General features: G+C 37.8%; 1 protein-coding gene across 1 annotated transcript in view; it reads right to left on the reverse strand.

The window, feature by feature from the left end:
* The window catches only part of fstl4 (follistatin-like 4), a gene marked incomplete in the record, with an annotated part of 180,383 nt that extends 172,007 nt beyond the window's left edge, over positions 1–8,376 (reverse strand). The window contains 1 exon segment of the mRNA XM_036215342.1: positions 7,654–8,376.
* Positions 8,377–16,573: the final 8,197 nt, after the last annotated feature.

The raw sequence follows: 16,573 nt of genomic DNA on the forward strand, positions 1-16,573 counted from the left end.
TCAGTTTTCTATTAGTCGGTGATGCTTAAACATAAAATCTTTAACATACTGTATTTTTTTTTTAATTATTAACACGATCAATGTAATTACACTGATTGTGTTAACAACTTAAACAATATCAAACACTGATGTAAATATAATCAAGTTATATTTTCTTCTAACTATTCATGGCCAATTTTTGAGAATCCCTGCAAACCTGCAGCTCGTCTCTCAAACTGATGCTCGTCTTCTGTAAAATCTCTGCCATCAGCCAGCCTGTGCTCGGCCTTCAAACAGGTCCTTCTCTTGACAGATGTCTATGCAGCATGAAATCGAGCCACCAAGAGAATCATCTTCGCCCAAAATGTTTTCTCGACTCTCGTCTGCATTTGATTCCTGTTCCTGTGTGGTTGAAGGAGATACTGACGAGACCAGAGGTGTCAGTCTGTCAGACAGCTGTGCATAAGAATCACACACTTTAACCCCGCTTATTATTCAGACATTTATTTATATGTTGCCATAAATGTATTAAAGCCCTTTTTAAATGTGAAAAATAGGGGTAATAAACCACAGATTTAGTCAAAACCCTAATAAATATAGTAAATAACTTTATCATCAAGACTCACAAAAGGAAGTTTATGGGATTTTATTTTGAAATAAGAAGTCTACAGTATTTAGAGAGTGAATTACAAATGTAGTATGTTAAAAAATAAATGCACACAGAGAAAGAAATGAAGTCAAATTATGATATTGTTTATTTTTTCTTTGCTTAATCATCTTTTCTGTTTTTAACATTGAAGTACTATTTTTTTTTCCATATTACAACTTTTTAGCATATTCAATTGTTTTACTGTATATTATTTTATGAAATCTGTCAACTTATAAAAAAATCTTAACTCTATTGGTTTTTAAAACATTTTTAATTATTTTTTTTATTTTACTTTTATTTATTTATTTTTATTAAAATCTCTTAAAACATCAGTTTGATCTATCAGTATCAATTCCAGTAAAAATTCAACTAAAATTGATTGGTTTAAAATGTTATACCAGACTAAAGTCAAATATCTAAAATTATATTTTTAAAACTTTAAAAATGTAATTCCTTAAAAATAACTAGGAATAATAAAATGCAATAATATTTTTCCAAAAGGGCTGCACGGTGGCGCAGTGGTTAGCGCTCTCGCCTCACAGCGAGAAGGCCCCGGTTCGACTCCCGGCTGGGACCTTTCTGTGTGGAGTTTGCATGTTCTCCCCGTGCATGCGTGGGTTTTCACCGGGGACTCCGGCTTCCTCCCACCGTCCAAAAACATGCTTCATAGGTCAATTGGTGACTCTAAAAAATTGCCCCCAGGTGTGAATGTGAGAGTGGATGTGTGTGTGGTTGAGGCCCTGTGACATACTGGCGACCTGTCCAGGGTGTACCCCGCCTTCGCCCATCAGTAGCCGGGATAGGCTCCGGCACCCCGCGACCCCGAAAGGGACAAAGCGGTCAGGAAAATGGATGGATGGATTTTTCCAAAATAAATCAACTTAAATAACTTTCAATATTTTACTCTCCATAAATATATATATATATATATATATATATATCTACCCCATAAGAAAGCACAAAGGTTAACAAGAAACTTTACAAGTTTTTCAGGTTTTGGCCACAAACAAATAAGTGCTCGGTTTGCATTCTCTCACCAGAAAACCAACAAAGATCAAGTCCAACGTGTCAAACTCAGCTCAAGTCTCAATTCATTTCAAGTGTATTTATTTTTGAGCATCAAAGTGACGTCTTTCCAACAATCACACCGTTTGTGGACGGCAAACGGTAGAAGAAAAGAAGGCTTTAAAAATGTTTTTTTAAAAAGCTGATTTTGCATGACGTATTCTAATCTGCTGAGTACTTACAAAAATGTAGGTTGGCTGTAGCTTAATATGATTTTTTTTATATTTAACTAGGCTAACACAAAAAGCTGATGTTTCCAGACAGAAATAGAAGCTGCAGGCATTTAACATGATTATTCTTACATCAGCAGAAGTCTGTGCAGCAACAAATCACACAAACACTTAGGCCAAACAAACACACACATTAGGAAACTTCCCACAGCTTGACAAATAATCTAAGCAACAATAACAAAACCATTATAACAATTAAAACCCGTGACCAGAACATATGGCAGCTGTGATAGATAAGAAGTTGCTCCAATTTTGCTGAAAAATAACCCAATGTGGATTCATATCTTGTGCATCCATAATGATGCAATATTTCCAATTCATTTTTACGTCTCTACCTTTATCTTTGAGTGAGAGGCAGACATCTTGGCTGCTGGGTAGTAAACTTTCTTTAGACAGATGTGACAAAAAGAGCAGAGGGTTCTCCTTTTGTATCATATTCTATTCTCATGGTGCCACACTTTGCTTTTCTGATATTGACTTTTTCCCCTGACAAGTTCCCGTGACTAAATTGGCAGCCCTTGGGTGTTAAAGCCCACATCCTGCTTGTCAGGTGTGTCTGGAAGACACACACAGAGAGTGACTTGTTAAATCTACAAATACCCTGCAGGCTGCATGACAGGGCGATAAAAGCAAGCGGGATAACGGGGGGATGTGCAGTGCCACGATGGGGTGAAAAGCTGGGCTAACAAGGCTGAATCTGCTAATTAAACAACAATAACAAAAAGCTAGAAAACATCATTAAAGAGGCCTGTATTGGATAAAGCGTAAATGACTCCTGGGAGAAAGTTTGTGGACTGTATTAAGGAGGACTGACGATCTACGAGCTTTCGATGGTTATATTGCAGTTTGCAAAACAAAAATGTAATGCATCTAAACAATAAAATAATTTACATTCAAAGGCCAGTTCTGATGCACAAATGCACAAAAAATTAACCTATAGAAGCTACGATTTCTTCTCTTCATTCAACCCATGAATATGCTTTAAGTCACTATAAATCTTATTGTGATTTTAAGGTTTTGGAGTTTTTTGTTTTTTTTTTCCCCCACTGTGAGTTAAAATCAAAAGTGAAGACTATTTCTTGTTCCATAATGGATGATAGTGTTCAAAGTTAAACTCCATTTGTTCTACAGAGATATGAAAAACCTTAATTACAAATAAAACCACAGTGAAAACATCTGTTAAAGTCTCACCTCGATGCAAATGTGTTTTAACATGTTATTGTACAATTAGTCTCATGATGGAGGACATTGAGTAAGAAAACTTCAGCTTAAAATTGCATTTCTCTATTCAAATAGTGAATCGAGAGCAGAAAAAGAAAAAAAAAAAAAAAGCCTTATTTTTCTTAGAGCCATGTACGCATTCATTTTCTCATCCGAACTGGCATCTAAATCTAAACTGTACAAATAGATGGTTCCAGTATCTCTCGCCAAGTTGGTAGCACCTCTGAAGTTAGGTCTGGGGCAATAAGATAGCAGAAGAGTGGATAAACAGAGAGCTCTCAGCAATGCGGTACAGAAGGAGGGCGAGGTTTGCTCCACACAAACAGTCCCGCCCAGAACTCATGAGATTTCTATTAAACTTCTGCCACTCTGCAGAAAGTAAGTCCAAGATATCACGTTTTTTGGGGCCAAAAACAACACGATTATTACTAAAATATATGTATATATATATATAATTTTTTTAACCCTTGTGTTCTCTTCTGGGGTCCAGATAACCCACCCTTATATTGAAGTGTGATCCCTCCTATGACAAAGGTGGACGGGATTTTACGTCTGCCACAGATTTTGTCTTGTGGGGTCCAGATGACCCCACTTTTAATGTAAACATGCCTAGAATAACAAAATAAACCCTTTTAGCCACATTTCTGAGTATATTTTATTTTTTTTAAGAATGTTCCCACCCTATGTAACCCCTGTGCTATCATAGGCATGCTGACGTTGGAAGTAGGGTCATCTGGACCCCACCCACAAGACAATGCACTGAACTTTTTTTTCCCCATATTTGTCATAGGACGGATAACATCAATGTACGTCTTTGGTCATCTGGACCCGGTAAGACAGCACAAGGGTTAAAAATAGCAGTTTTACACATCTAATGCACAATATGATACACATAAGTTAACAGTTACAATTTTAGTACTTTTATTTTAAAATGTCACCAACTTGACCCAAAATATAAAACTCCTCATTTTTCTTTTTAGTCGAATCTCTTCCACAGAAAGTCATCAGAATTCTTTGTGTGATGAGTTTCTGCTGCGAGACTGAAGTCCCTCCACCTTTGCAAAACAAAGGAGCTGTTGGAAAGTTTCAAACAGGGGAATCAGGGATCAAAAAGGGGGCGAGCAGATGGCTGACTAAAGTCGGTGCTGAAAGCAGATACGGCGGGTGACCTTTCCGTAACCCATCCACACATTCCTCCCTCTCCGCTGGCTCTTTCATGGGTTTTTGCTCCATTCAGGCAGAAGAGGCAGCGAGCTCTGTTTGGTCAAAGCTGCGCTGCTGACACTCCGAGCTCATACGGGATGCAGCAGTAAAGGTCATTTCTAGAAGATCAACACTGGTGATCGGAATTTCAAGTTAACCACGTTGCCCACAGTTTGCAGCCCTGCAGTCTGTGGGGAGAACGGGGGGGGGCTTATGGAGAAAAAAGCCAATGAGCTCCACAATGGCCCAACAGAGTAAAAATGTTCACAATGTAATGGAACGAGTTAGCAGCCCACCTCCCTTTTAGAGTCATTCTCATAAAGTGCTTCCCATCGTCATGGGCCTTTTTTTAATCAGGGATATATTTCTACGGCTATAAGTGTGTCTGATTGTCAGTCTGCGCTTCCTAAATCCTCAAGGAATAACTTCATCAGTTCAAGTTAAAATGAATCTAGTCATCCCCATGTAAATGCATAATGACAGCGTTGAGCTAATCCAACTGTGACTCAGAAATCTGTAATGCATTTTTGCCTTTGTTTAAAAAAAATCTTTATCCTAAAAAAAGAAAAAACATTCAAAGAAAAGCTGCATACATTTAAAATAAAATGAGCCGTTGCTCTACCTGTGGGAACATTTTTATTGAAGTGGAATGTAAAATCCCACATCTGATTAGTCAAGTTCTGGAAGGCGGCTGGACAAAATGAAGCCCGACATTAAAACGCTGCAACATGTGATTTAAGTGGTAAAAATACAACCGTATTCCAAACGATTGTTTTATTGTCTTTCTTTTCTCAAAAATACAAAGACTTTAGTCATAAAAATGACTTTCTTTAAATCTACTACAAGGCTGATGTGAAAGAAAAATAATAAACATCAACAGGATTGTTGTGCGTTTATCCAATTGTTAAATTAAATACTTATTTACCACTAAAAAAAAAAAACAAACAAAAAAAAAAAACCTACCTTCTTACAGGACCAAACTGCTTTACAGTGACAGTCTCATTCACCTGTGCACGCGCACACACGCTAATGGCGGCTCCACTGCCAAACACCGTCGCCAACCAAAAACACAAACCTCCAAAAGCAAAAAAAGCAAAAAAAGAAATAAATAAATGTTTGCTTTTTTGTTTTCTTTAGAAGACCATTAGTGAGTTTGGTTTGACAGCTGATACTGCCACCAATGGACACAAACTCCAGGGAATTCATTAATGGGAAGAAACAAACAAACAAACAAAACAAAAAAGAAACTGCCATAATTTTTTGTTTAAATTGTCCTTGAAATAAATGAATAACAAAAGTGATAAAAATAGCTTCACAGAAAACTGGTTACAAATGTCAGAGCTTATCCGTGAACGCTGACCTCTTCCTCTGCAGTCAAGTTTTACATCATAAACTACAATGTATTGAATAACTTTAGTATCACACTTTCCAATTACAAAAATCTGAATTCATAATGAACCCAAACAAGTCTCAGTGTGACAGCAAACCAGCTGAAAACAGTCATAATCTTACAGTAAAAAAAGAAAAAAAAGCTATATTTTTTGTTTAAATGGCCATGAGATAAATACGTAAAAAAAAAGTGATAAAAATAGCTTCACGGAAAACCGTAAAAAAAAATCCCAGAGCTTATCCTTGAAGGTTGACCTCTTCCTATATATGCAGTCAAGTTTTACATCATAAACTACAACATTTTGAATCATTTTATTAGCAAAATTCCCAATTACAATCGGATTTCAGAGTGAATCCAAACAAGTCTCAGTGAAACAGCAAACCACCTGAAAACAGTCATGATCTCACAGTAAAAAAAAGAAAAGGGTCCCTTCTAGGGTCAATTAGATCAGCTGCTGCCTATAAGTTTATGCTGAGGCATAAATCTAATAAAATATATAAACTACAGACTAAAACCTCCATTAGAACATTTTAACTCAAAAATGTTGCTACTTTCCTTTGAAACCAAAATGATAAAGCAAAAATGACCGTTTAGCGAAAAGTTAGCGTCTCTAGAAGTGTGCTCTAACTAATGATAGTTTGTGTGTGTTAGGAGGCACCTCGAAATCTTCAGCGTCTGAGTCACCCAGTTCTTAGGGGATCTCTGAAACAGAAAGCACCTATAACCTGCTGGACTCACTAATGGTCCTCTAAGACGGATAATAAGTTCAACGCCACATAAACTACAGTAATCCTCACAGAGTTACTATTCTAGGTTACATCATTATTTTCAAACCTTCAGCCCATGGCTTGTTTAATAAGTTGAAGTGGTTTTATTCCAGTTTCCCATCACTCCTCTATCTTATCTTTGAGTATTCATTCTAACCCACTTTGTTTTCCCACAACAGTCATTTTGAAGAGCTGTAAATGGAGAGTTATGAGTGGAGCTTTGAATAAAAACACATTTCTGCAAGATGTGCTGCTGTTTATATCCTCATTTAGCTACAAGGACGATGTATTGATCCAGTATCTGTGCGTGCGGGCGTGTTTCTGGACGTGCTACTCCAATAATGTGTTTCTGGTTAGGTTTTAGGTTCTTCTGGTTAAAAGGGGGCTTCAAAGAAACGAAGGAGCCGGAGTGGGAACGGGTTGGGGATTTTTCAGCACCACGGAGAGCGCCCCGCCGCAACACTATCACGCTCTCTTCCCAATCATCATTTCCCACTCCGCTGGTTGTCACGGAGGCTTTGCAGGCGCTGCCCGGCTCTCTGTTGACACTGATAGGATTCCCCCCATAAGAGAGCACTGAAGTATCTCATTTAACAGAATCAGACAAGGAAGTCTTCAAAAGGATGTCCTCTCCCCTCATACTCTTCAGAGTTCCGCTGAAGTCCTGGAAGATCGTTTTAGAGGATGATCTGGAAGGGAAAGAGCGCAGAAAGGGGCGCACAACCAGTGTCCAGAGGGATGTGCGCGTCTCACGATCCAACCCATCCCTCTACTGCTCAGCACAGCCCGTGCATTAGGATGGAGAAGTCCGGCCACAGCCATGCAGACGCTTATTTTAAGAGCAGGTAGCGCTGCCGCACGGTTTGGCGATATCTAAATGATTAATTCCGCTCTGGTTTGCGCCAGGCATTTCATGAGATGTGATTAAACTGTCTCACATTTGACATCCGCCTGCGCTGGAGAGGCTGCTGCGCCTCCCTCTCTCCGAGGCTGGAATTTAACGCTGTTTTTACTGATGCCACCGGTCTCCACAGCTGAAACTAATTCGCAATTAGAGGCGCCTTCCTGTTTACATCAGCGCTAATACAAAACCTATAAACAACAAGCAAACTTGTTGGAAATATGAATAAGAAAGAAAAAAAAGCTTACCTGTGAAGCTCCGAGGTAAAAGGTGTGAAGGGGGAAAAAAGCCAAATTGCCGCAAATATGCCACAGGCGTCCTTGCAGTGACTCGTCCAAACTGCTCTGTAGTTCCAGCCGTCTTCTCCTCCCGGTAGGCAGAGATGGTCGGATCAAAGGATGGTTGCTGCTGCTGCTGCTGCTGCTGCTTCTGGTGGTGGTAGTGGTTTCAGTCACAGCTGCGTGAGTAGCGACGGGTAGCGAGTTCCAACTCTCAGCGGCAGCTTGCCACCCTCCGGCTCCTCGGGTTGCTTCCCTCTCAGCCCCGCGCGCCTGTTCTGCCCTATTTCAACTCCTCTCACTCCACTGCGCTCCTGACGTCAGCCGCGGCACGCCACACGCGCTGCAGCTGCAGCTGCACGCTCACACAGGCACACCTGAGTGTGCACGCGCTCACTTTTTTCATTTTTCTCTTTTGCAGAGGAATCATCAGCAGGAGGCTAACATTATAAAGTTAAAGGTGTGAGCAATCGTGTCAAGTTTTAAAATGTGTTGAATAGAAAAATAGTCACTATAAACACCAAATTAACGCTATAAAAGTGGGAAAAAATAATAAAAAAAAGAAACCTAATTTTATAATGTATCAAAAGGATGTGCAGTCATGTAGTTATGGAAAACCAGAACAAATTGATTGGAGGAAAAAAAAGACATTCAGTGAAAACAAGGGATGACACAATTAATCAATTTCCATTCCTATTATTTAACCAGCTGTCTGAGGCAAGTTGTTAATCGAATAGAATCAAATCGACCAAAACCATTAGAATTTTTTTTCAAAATTAGATAAATCAATTATTAATATTGGAAAATACCATTTGGATTGAGACATGGTACATTTTACTATAACGTGAAAACAACCAAGTGCCATCATAGTGGACATGACTTGTGATGGCAGCAAAAAATGACCAAGTCATTGAATTTAACAAAGACATGTGACCATAAAGTGTGGTAGAATGTTCTAATAATGTTTTCTTTATATTATTTTGATGTACAAAAACAACCGTTTTTATGAACTTTAAATGAATCGATTTGACATTAATTCTTGTTTACTTGTCTTTTTTTTTGTACACATTTTTGATTTACACTTTTATTTTTGAATGTAACTGGCGCCAACCCTTGAAGGATGAACCAATATCGACAATGAAACCACAAATTATGATACGAATTGAATCACTGTTAAAATGCATCATTACACCCCTAATAAAAACTCGATAGAGCTGTGAGAGAAAGTTTTTTTAAGGTCACAAAGCCGAATTAAAAGGATCTCATTGATTGTTAAAATCTCATCAACCGCTTGCAAACTTTAGAGTCATTTAGGGTGAAGCTGAGTCCTTCGTTTTCCTTTCTGCGTGCGACTTGAGGGTAGGAGGAAGACTAAATTGCACATGGCACAATTAGACATTTCTGGATCTGCAAAGACACTGAAATGGTGGCATCCCATGAAAATTACATGTGGCACTAAAATATGTATGAAAGATGTAAGATTAAGCTAGACAATGAAAAAACTGGTTAGAGAAGGCAAGAAGGGAAAGAGAGGATAAGATGGAGAATAAAAGATGGATAGAAACAGAAAGATAAAAATGATGGAAACAACAAACAGTAACAACAAAATAATGTTTCTTCCCTATTATTTGTTGATCCACCATTGGGAGCTCTAACAATTTCATGAATGGAATTAAATAAGTATTGTTGGACAAAATGTACCCACTCCCCTTTACAAACATTGCTAGTATTTGTACTGTGTTTGGCATTCATACACTGGATTTCCATTGAGTAAACACTTAGAGTTTGAGGCCAGTGTTTGGGTGGTTTGCTGGTGTGTGGAACGACACCTTTCTACCTTTTGCTAAATTAAAACTACTGCATTTATCTGCACGACTTTCAAAATAAAGTTCATATATTTTTGTGCAACTGTTTTTTCTTTTTTTCTGGGTTTGTTTTGCCTCAAAGTGGATGCTTTGAAGATGTGGAGAGGTTATTCTGCTGGGTCAGGTCGTCTTCACCCCATCTCCGAATGAACACGACAATTTTCATGCTTTTATTTGGTTCAGTTTGTTTTTCTGTATTTGAACAAACCAACCCACCAGTGCAGTTCCAGCAGCTTCTCATTTTGCGAGTGGTATGTCCCACTGACTGCATATGAAAACTGGACCGAGTGAGAGTGACGTCCTCCATAGTAAACACTAACAAAAGGAGATCAATTCAGCCATGATTTAATTTTATTTATTTATGTATTTATTTTTTTGATACAGACATTGGCATCCAGAAACAAGATATCGTCAGTAAGCAGCGATTGGTGAGCTTGATGGAAATCCAACCACTACCACTTAAACTTGAGAGAATGTTTAACACATTTCAAATATTTCATCACATACTTTTATTAAGGCATCTGATTGGTCAGTTTATAACATGAGTAACTTGTGCCAAAGAATAAAGTATCATAAAAAGAAGGATGAGAAACGACATGCTATAAAAAAAAGGTTGCAGAGCAAGAATAGTGATTCTGACAAAAACAGAATGAGTAATAGCTGTTTATTTCTCTATAGAAGTCTATATAAGTCTTTGCTTCTTTGGCCAGCGGGTACTTCCTGTTTTGAACACAAGGGGGAGGAGTCATTCAGTCCATTTCTCATATACAGTCAACATTATTCTTCCTTCAGGGCATGCAGGAATTAGATTTTTATCAAAGCAACAACAAAAAAGGAACGTCTAAAAGTGTTTCAAAACAGTGAACAAGATTCTATAAAAACATTTTTTTAGAAGAGAAGTTCTTTCTTCGGACACAAACAAATGCAGACAATAATGTGACATAATTTTAGTAATACATGTTGGAATTTCAACCTATTAGACCCGAGGTATTATGTGAGGTAACCTTCTAAACACATATTCACTCTGCCCAAGTTCAACCAAATTAGCTACTGTGGTAAAGAAACTTAAAATGTGATGTTATGACATGGACGCCAGGTCAAGAGGTTAATACATTAAAATGAGTGAAATATGTTGAATAATTTTATTTTGTTACAAACCAGTATATGTTTTTATGTTTTGTCTTTTATATCCTTTTATATAACAACAGTTATATTTGAAATTTCATTTAAGACTGAAATCCTAGGAACACTGAAACAAGGAAAGTTGTGTATTGTTTTATGGACTTTATAGTGAACGGACTCTTTACAATGAAAATAATTTTTAATCTGACAAACACAACTTTTTAAAAATACTTTTTTCATCTTTGGTGCAAAACATGTATGCCTTTTTTTTACCTAGAAACAACCACACAGGCATCCATAAGGTGCACACTTATTCAAATTCCTCAACCCATCTCTGTGCCTCAGAAGTGCTCAGATCCATACTATTGACAAATGCAAACCAGGCCTATTCATAAAACCAACAGCTTTTTGCACACAGTGGAGCCAATCTCCTCCTGCTGTAGGCGTACCCCGAGCAGAACATCAATCACAACTAAATGGTCCAAATATGAATTAACCATCAAGAGCTTCTCTGAGACGACAGGCTGTGCACGGAATTTAAAAAGGAACACAGCGTCCACGGCAAAAAAAAAAAAAAAAAAAATCATGTCCGAACAAACTTTACAATAACATGAAGCTCCTCAACGGCCTCGACCGTCATCATTATCTCTGTCATCATTTGCTCAGAAGTGTTTGTGCTAGCAGCCATACATCAGAAACATAATATCATCTCCCTCCCAGCCTTAAAGGCACTGAGGCATGTGTCAGCACTAAAAGGTCTATTTCACATAGGTGCACCCCCAGAGACCCAAAGTCCAGGAGATAGAACCATAAGTCTTCTTTATGGGCCTTTCCTCTGGCTCACTGCCGCCAGAGTCCACACATATATACAGTACACATCTCCATGTCACCATCACTGCAGATGCCGACAAAATCATTTATTAGAAGTATTTAACTCAGTGTCTCTGAGTATTAGACATTAAAGCAGAGGTATCAAACGCTCTGAAGCTCATGTGTCAAAGTCAAGGCCCAGGGGCCGGACCTGGCCCTCCAGGTAGTTCTATCCGGCCCTCCAGATCATTTTATTTAATTGTTTTTATTGGCCCGATGTTATCTTGTACTCATTACAGTTTTAAAGTTTTAAAAATTGGCAATCTGGGAGCTTTTTGGGGGATATTTTCATTTTCTAAGATTTTTTAGGCTGTTGTGTAGTTTAGCTTATATTTCATGCTAGCTGTTTTGGCTAATTTAGGCTTTTTTTAGAAGTTTTTAAGGCTGTTTTGAAGTTTAGGTAATATTTTAGCTTTATGGTAGCTGTTGTGGCTAATTTAGGCTTTACTTTTAAATTTTTTTAGGCTGTTTTGTAGTTAGGCTAATATTTACACACCAGCTGTTTTGGCTAATTTAGGATTATTTATTCTGGCTTTTTTTCAGTTTTTTAAGATATTTTAAAGTTTAGCTTTTTTTCAGCTAAATGCTAGCTGCTTTGGATAACCTAAGTATTTTTTTAGGCTAATTTGGCATATAGCTAATATTTTAGCTAGTTATCAGCTTTAGCATTTTTAGCTATCAATTTCAGCATTTTCAGCTGTCATCACTAGCATCTTCAGAAGCCAAATTCAGTTTACAGCATTCACACTAGCATTATTGCAGGTAATGCTATAAATCTAGTTCATAATCATGTCAAAAAGTAACAGTTTTAAAAATGTAGTTTTAGAGTCTTCAATAAATGTTTGTCCTATTAGGCCTCAACCTAAGGTGTGTTTTGGATTTTGGCCCTTGTGCGATTTCGTTTGACACTCCTGCTCTAAATCTATCAGGGTTGGTGTTATACGTATTTTCCAACTAAACTTCCATTCTAGTTTCCTATTGGCAAAAACACACTTGATCCAGGTAATCAACTCCAGATAAGACACGGTTTCTGAAAAACTTGCAGGAGGTTGGTCCTCGAGGCCTGGAGAAGGAAACTGCTGCTGTAACCCAAACATATACAACTAACTTAATGGTATGCAGTTGCAGGTCATGTCATTAAAGAACCCGTGCATACTCACTTTGGATCTGTACACTGAAAACATGTTGGAAGAGTCCTATGAGATCTGGAAGTCTATGTATTTACAACCAAACTTTACATACATATTAATTTGTCTAAATTATATATCTTTTCATGTTTATGACAACATAATGTCATTGCAGGTCTATAGTTTAAAAAACTGTAAAAAGGGAGATATTTTAACCTACATTTCTAAAGTAACAGTTAAAATACTTTATGAGCTCAAACTACTTTCCTACCAAAATAAAAGTCAATTGCATGATGCTGTCCTTTGTGTGAGATACTACTACTACACGATCTGCTCTTTTTAACCTCTTTAGTCAATTTATTTTAACACTAAACTTGTTATTTTGCACTAAACTTGGGTTTTTGAATGTGCGATTAGCCTATGTTGTTCATACTGAACAAGCAGGGAAGGACTTTTTCTACTGTTTACTAGCGCTTGACCACCATCTACAGCTGGAAGAGGTTTGGTGTGAAATACTGAAATTAAAAGAGATCCTATCCATACGTCACTCCCAAATCAGCTGGGAGATCTAGTGAGTCAGTAAACCATCAATGGTTTTTGCCGGATGGTTTCTCAGAGGGAGAGAAAGAGTTCTGACACCTAATCTATGTGCTTACGTAGATATTTTATTTGAAATGGACACTTAAATGTGCATTTCTAAGGATATAAAAGAAACTTTACAATTCTAAACGGCAAAAATGAACCCTGAAGTTGGTCAGGCACATTGACTACAGTTGAAAATGTCCAGTTAGGTGAGACAAAGTAATGAGGAAATTCTGTTAAACCTATATAGGTTCTACCTCATGCCTGTCAAAAATAACATGCCACTGAATATGCTCTCATTTGAGTTTAAATCAAATTAGGATGCCGAATTTTAAAGAAAAAGAAAACGTAAAAAAAAATGGAAGCAAATTTTAAAAACAGATTAAAAAAGACGTTTGTCTGTTTTAAACCAGATTGTTTTTATTGTTGTGGGATTTGAAATTGGTCCAGAAATTGGTCATTTCTGACACCTGCCCCCAGTGTCGAATTGAGGAACTGCAACATTAGCTACATCTGGGTTTGGTAACAGAACGTGGGGGTCTGACTAAATGTTCCCTCGAGTTTTAGCACATATTGTGTCCGTTGAATCACATTAATGGGAGTTGGTTCTTCAAACAATAATTTTGTTGGGGAACACAAGTCCTCTCACTCTTTCAGTGTCACTCTTTGCTTTGGAGCGTTGACATTATTTTACAAGTTTACTAATTTCAAAATACAGTCATTTAATTCAGTGCTTCATTGCTATTTCAACAAATGTGTTGTATTTACATTCTTTCTTTGTACTTTTTTAGGTTTTATACCCTTTTTTTCCCTACGTTCAATCTAGCTTTTATACAGTCTTTGTCGATTCTATAATAATGTTTTTTTTTTCTAGCAAAGTTTACATTTTTTAATATTTAGGTATTCTTCAATGATCCATAGCTTTCCAGGTCACCACAAAAAACATTTTCTGAGCAACCACTAGTAAAACAGCAGAATAATAAACAAACAGCTGGGAAATCAAACTTTTCACTGTACCATGCTGCAAAATTAAACTTTTTGCACAGTTTGGAGATGGAAAAAAACAATATTGGAAGAGCTATTGCTCATGAAACTATTCAACAACACCATGCAGCTCTTAGCTTTGTAAATAGTGGCTTTGTGTCAAAGCAGCTTAAAGAGGGACTCTTAAACTTAAGAGCTGGAGCAAAGTCGCACACACTTCCACTGCGCACCAGCATACGCGACTAAACGTGATGTAAATGCAGCTGCAGAAGATTTCTCTGAGAACATACTGGCACACATAAAAGGAAGATCCACTTACACAAACAAAAACCATAAATAACTTCAGCGTATCTTGCACTCCACTGAGTAATGCTGTCAGAGAAAGCTGCACTGTATCAGCTGCTCAAAGAAATGGAGGGAGTTAGTGCAGATAAAAAGTATTGCTTTAGCTTTTCCTTTGTAGCCTCCAACCAAAAGTCGTCTGTTGGGCGCACATAAAGACTTCTGATTCCTTATGATGGCTACTTTCACTCATGTGTGCTAATGCTCACACTGATATGTGCAAAGACACACTGTGGCACTTGCACAGGACTTCATTTTCCATTCTGGTCCCACCTCTGTCAACACATACCCATTCTTTGTATAATAATCTTTGTTTCTCCATTCCGTCCTGCCCTGCACCAATTTGATGGCAACACTGCCGCCAGGTTCCCCAGATGACCATTGAGATAGAGCTAACAGATGAAAGCAGCAGTAAGACGCTGGCAGTAATGGCGCTACAGCTTCAGCTTACAGCTCATTTTTCTCACTGATGGCTGCGCTGCCCTACCCTCTGACACCTGCAGGAGTGAGCTTCTTGGAAGAGCTGTCAGTGTTGGATATAGCCGGATATTCGCTGTAATAGATGTTTGTGGATGCCATGATTTCACACAAAAAGATGTGTTTTTTTTGGTCAAAAATACAGTAAATGCATTTCCAGAAGAAGGAAAACAAAAAGTTAAAGTTCTAAATGTGTCAAAACTTAACAGATGGCAATCGTGAAGGAGTTGCTTCAGTAAAGCATCATTTCAGTGTTAATTCTAGAGCTTGTTTTCCAAAATATATCACATTCAATGGATACAAATAAATAAAAGTTATAGATCGTGTGAAGGCCTTTTCAAGGTGTGAAATCACACGTCTAAAAGAACACGAGAACATGACAACAAAGTGATATTAGGAGTGATGTAAGAATACAAAGTAACAAAGAAGTAAATATTAACCCTTTAACACCGAGCTTTAGGTCCAGTGTTCTTTGAACTATGGTAACTCAAGAATTAATCAAAGTGATTTCAACTTATTCTGGAGCTGATAAAAGCAGCTTTGTACTGATATCCTATACTTAACAGTAGTAAAATGTTTATGCATTTGACAATTTGATAATTAAAACCTATAAATCATATTCTGTCATTGGGAAAAGCAACTTCAGAATCTGTTTGAGATATGTAAGGGATAATGCCAGACAAAGTGAGCATTATTAGAAATTAATGCACGACGTGGATGCCTGAACCGTCCTCTGCTTCTTGATGCATCAGAGAGAAGTTCACCTCTTACTGCTCGTTTTTGTCCAGACGATGAAGAAAAAGAATGTTTTAAAGAAGCCTGGGCATTGATATAGAATATTTGGGCTATATGGCCGGAACTTCTTTTTTAGGTGTGCATTACTGTAGATTATCACTTTTGAATCCACATCCTGTAGCCATTCAGAATCGAGTATTCACCCGGACTGTTGTATAAGTTTAAGTAAAAGTTGAAGAGTTTTGGTGGTTCAAAGAGTGTTTGTTCTTTCCTGTTACCAGCAACAGATCCAGTATTAAAGGGTCAAGTTCTGTTCACATTGGTAGCACATGTTCAAGCAGCCATTTTCAATGAAAAGTCTGTGTAAATGTCTGTTAGGGGCTTCCACATTTATACTTTCAAGCTCACGCAGATCTAAGTTTTTACGACAGTTTCTGGGCTCTATGTACAACACACGTGACGTGATGGTGATCCATATCTGCCATTGCAAGTACGCTAGCAGTGAACCAAACCGTTTCTATTTCGTGCTAAATTTGTGAGATTTGTACTGCTTCGACCTTTCACGCCAAGCGTCTTCCAACTGTAGGTGGTGGACCAGCCCTTGTTAACAGTTGAAAAAGAAGAAGAAGCCCCTCCCTGCTTGTTCAGTGTGAACACTGAGGGCTGAAGTAGCTTGAAACAAAACTGTGTTTCTCTTTGACATCGGAAGAAAACAAAGTATTTTTGACCACAAAATGACTTAAGTTACTGTTACATCCTGATGCACCCTTTTTGATCCCCTGTCCT

The sequence above is a fragment of the Oryzias melastigma genome, linkage group LG14, assembly GCF_002922805.2.
Source record: "Oryzias melastigma strain HK-1 linkage group LG14, ASM292280v2, whole genome shotgun sequence".
Classification (NCBI taxonomy): domain Eukaryota; kingdom Metazoa; phylum Chordata; class Actinopteri; order Beloniformes; family Adrianichthyidae; genus Oryzias; species Oryzias melastigma.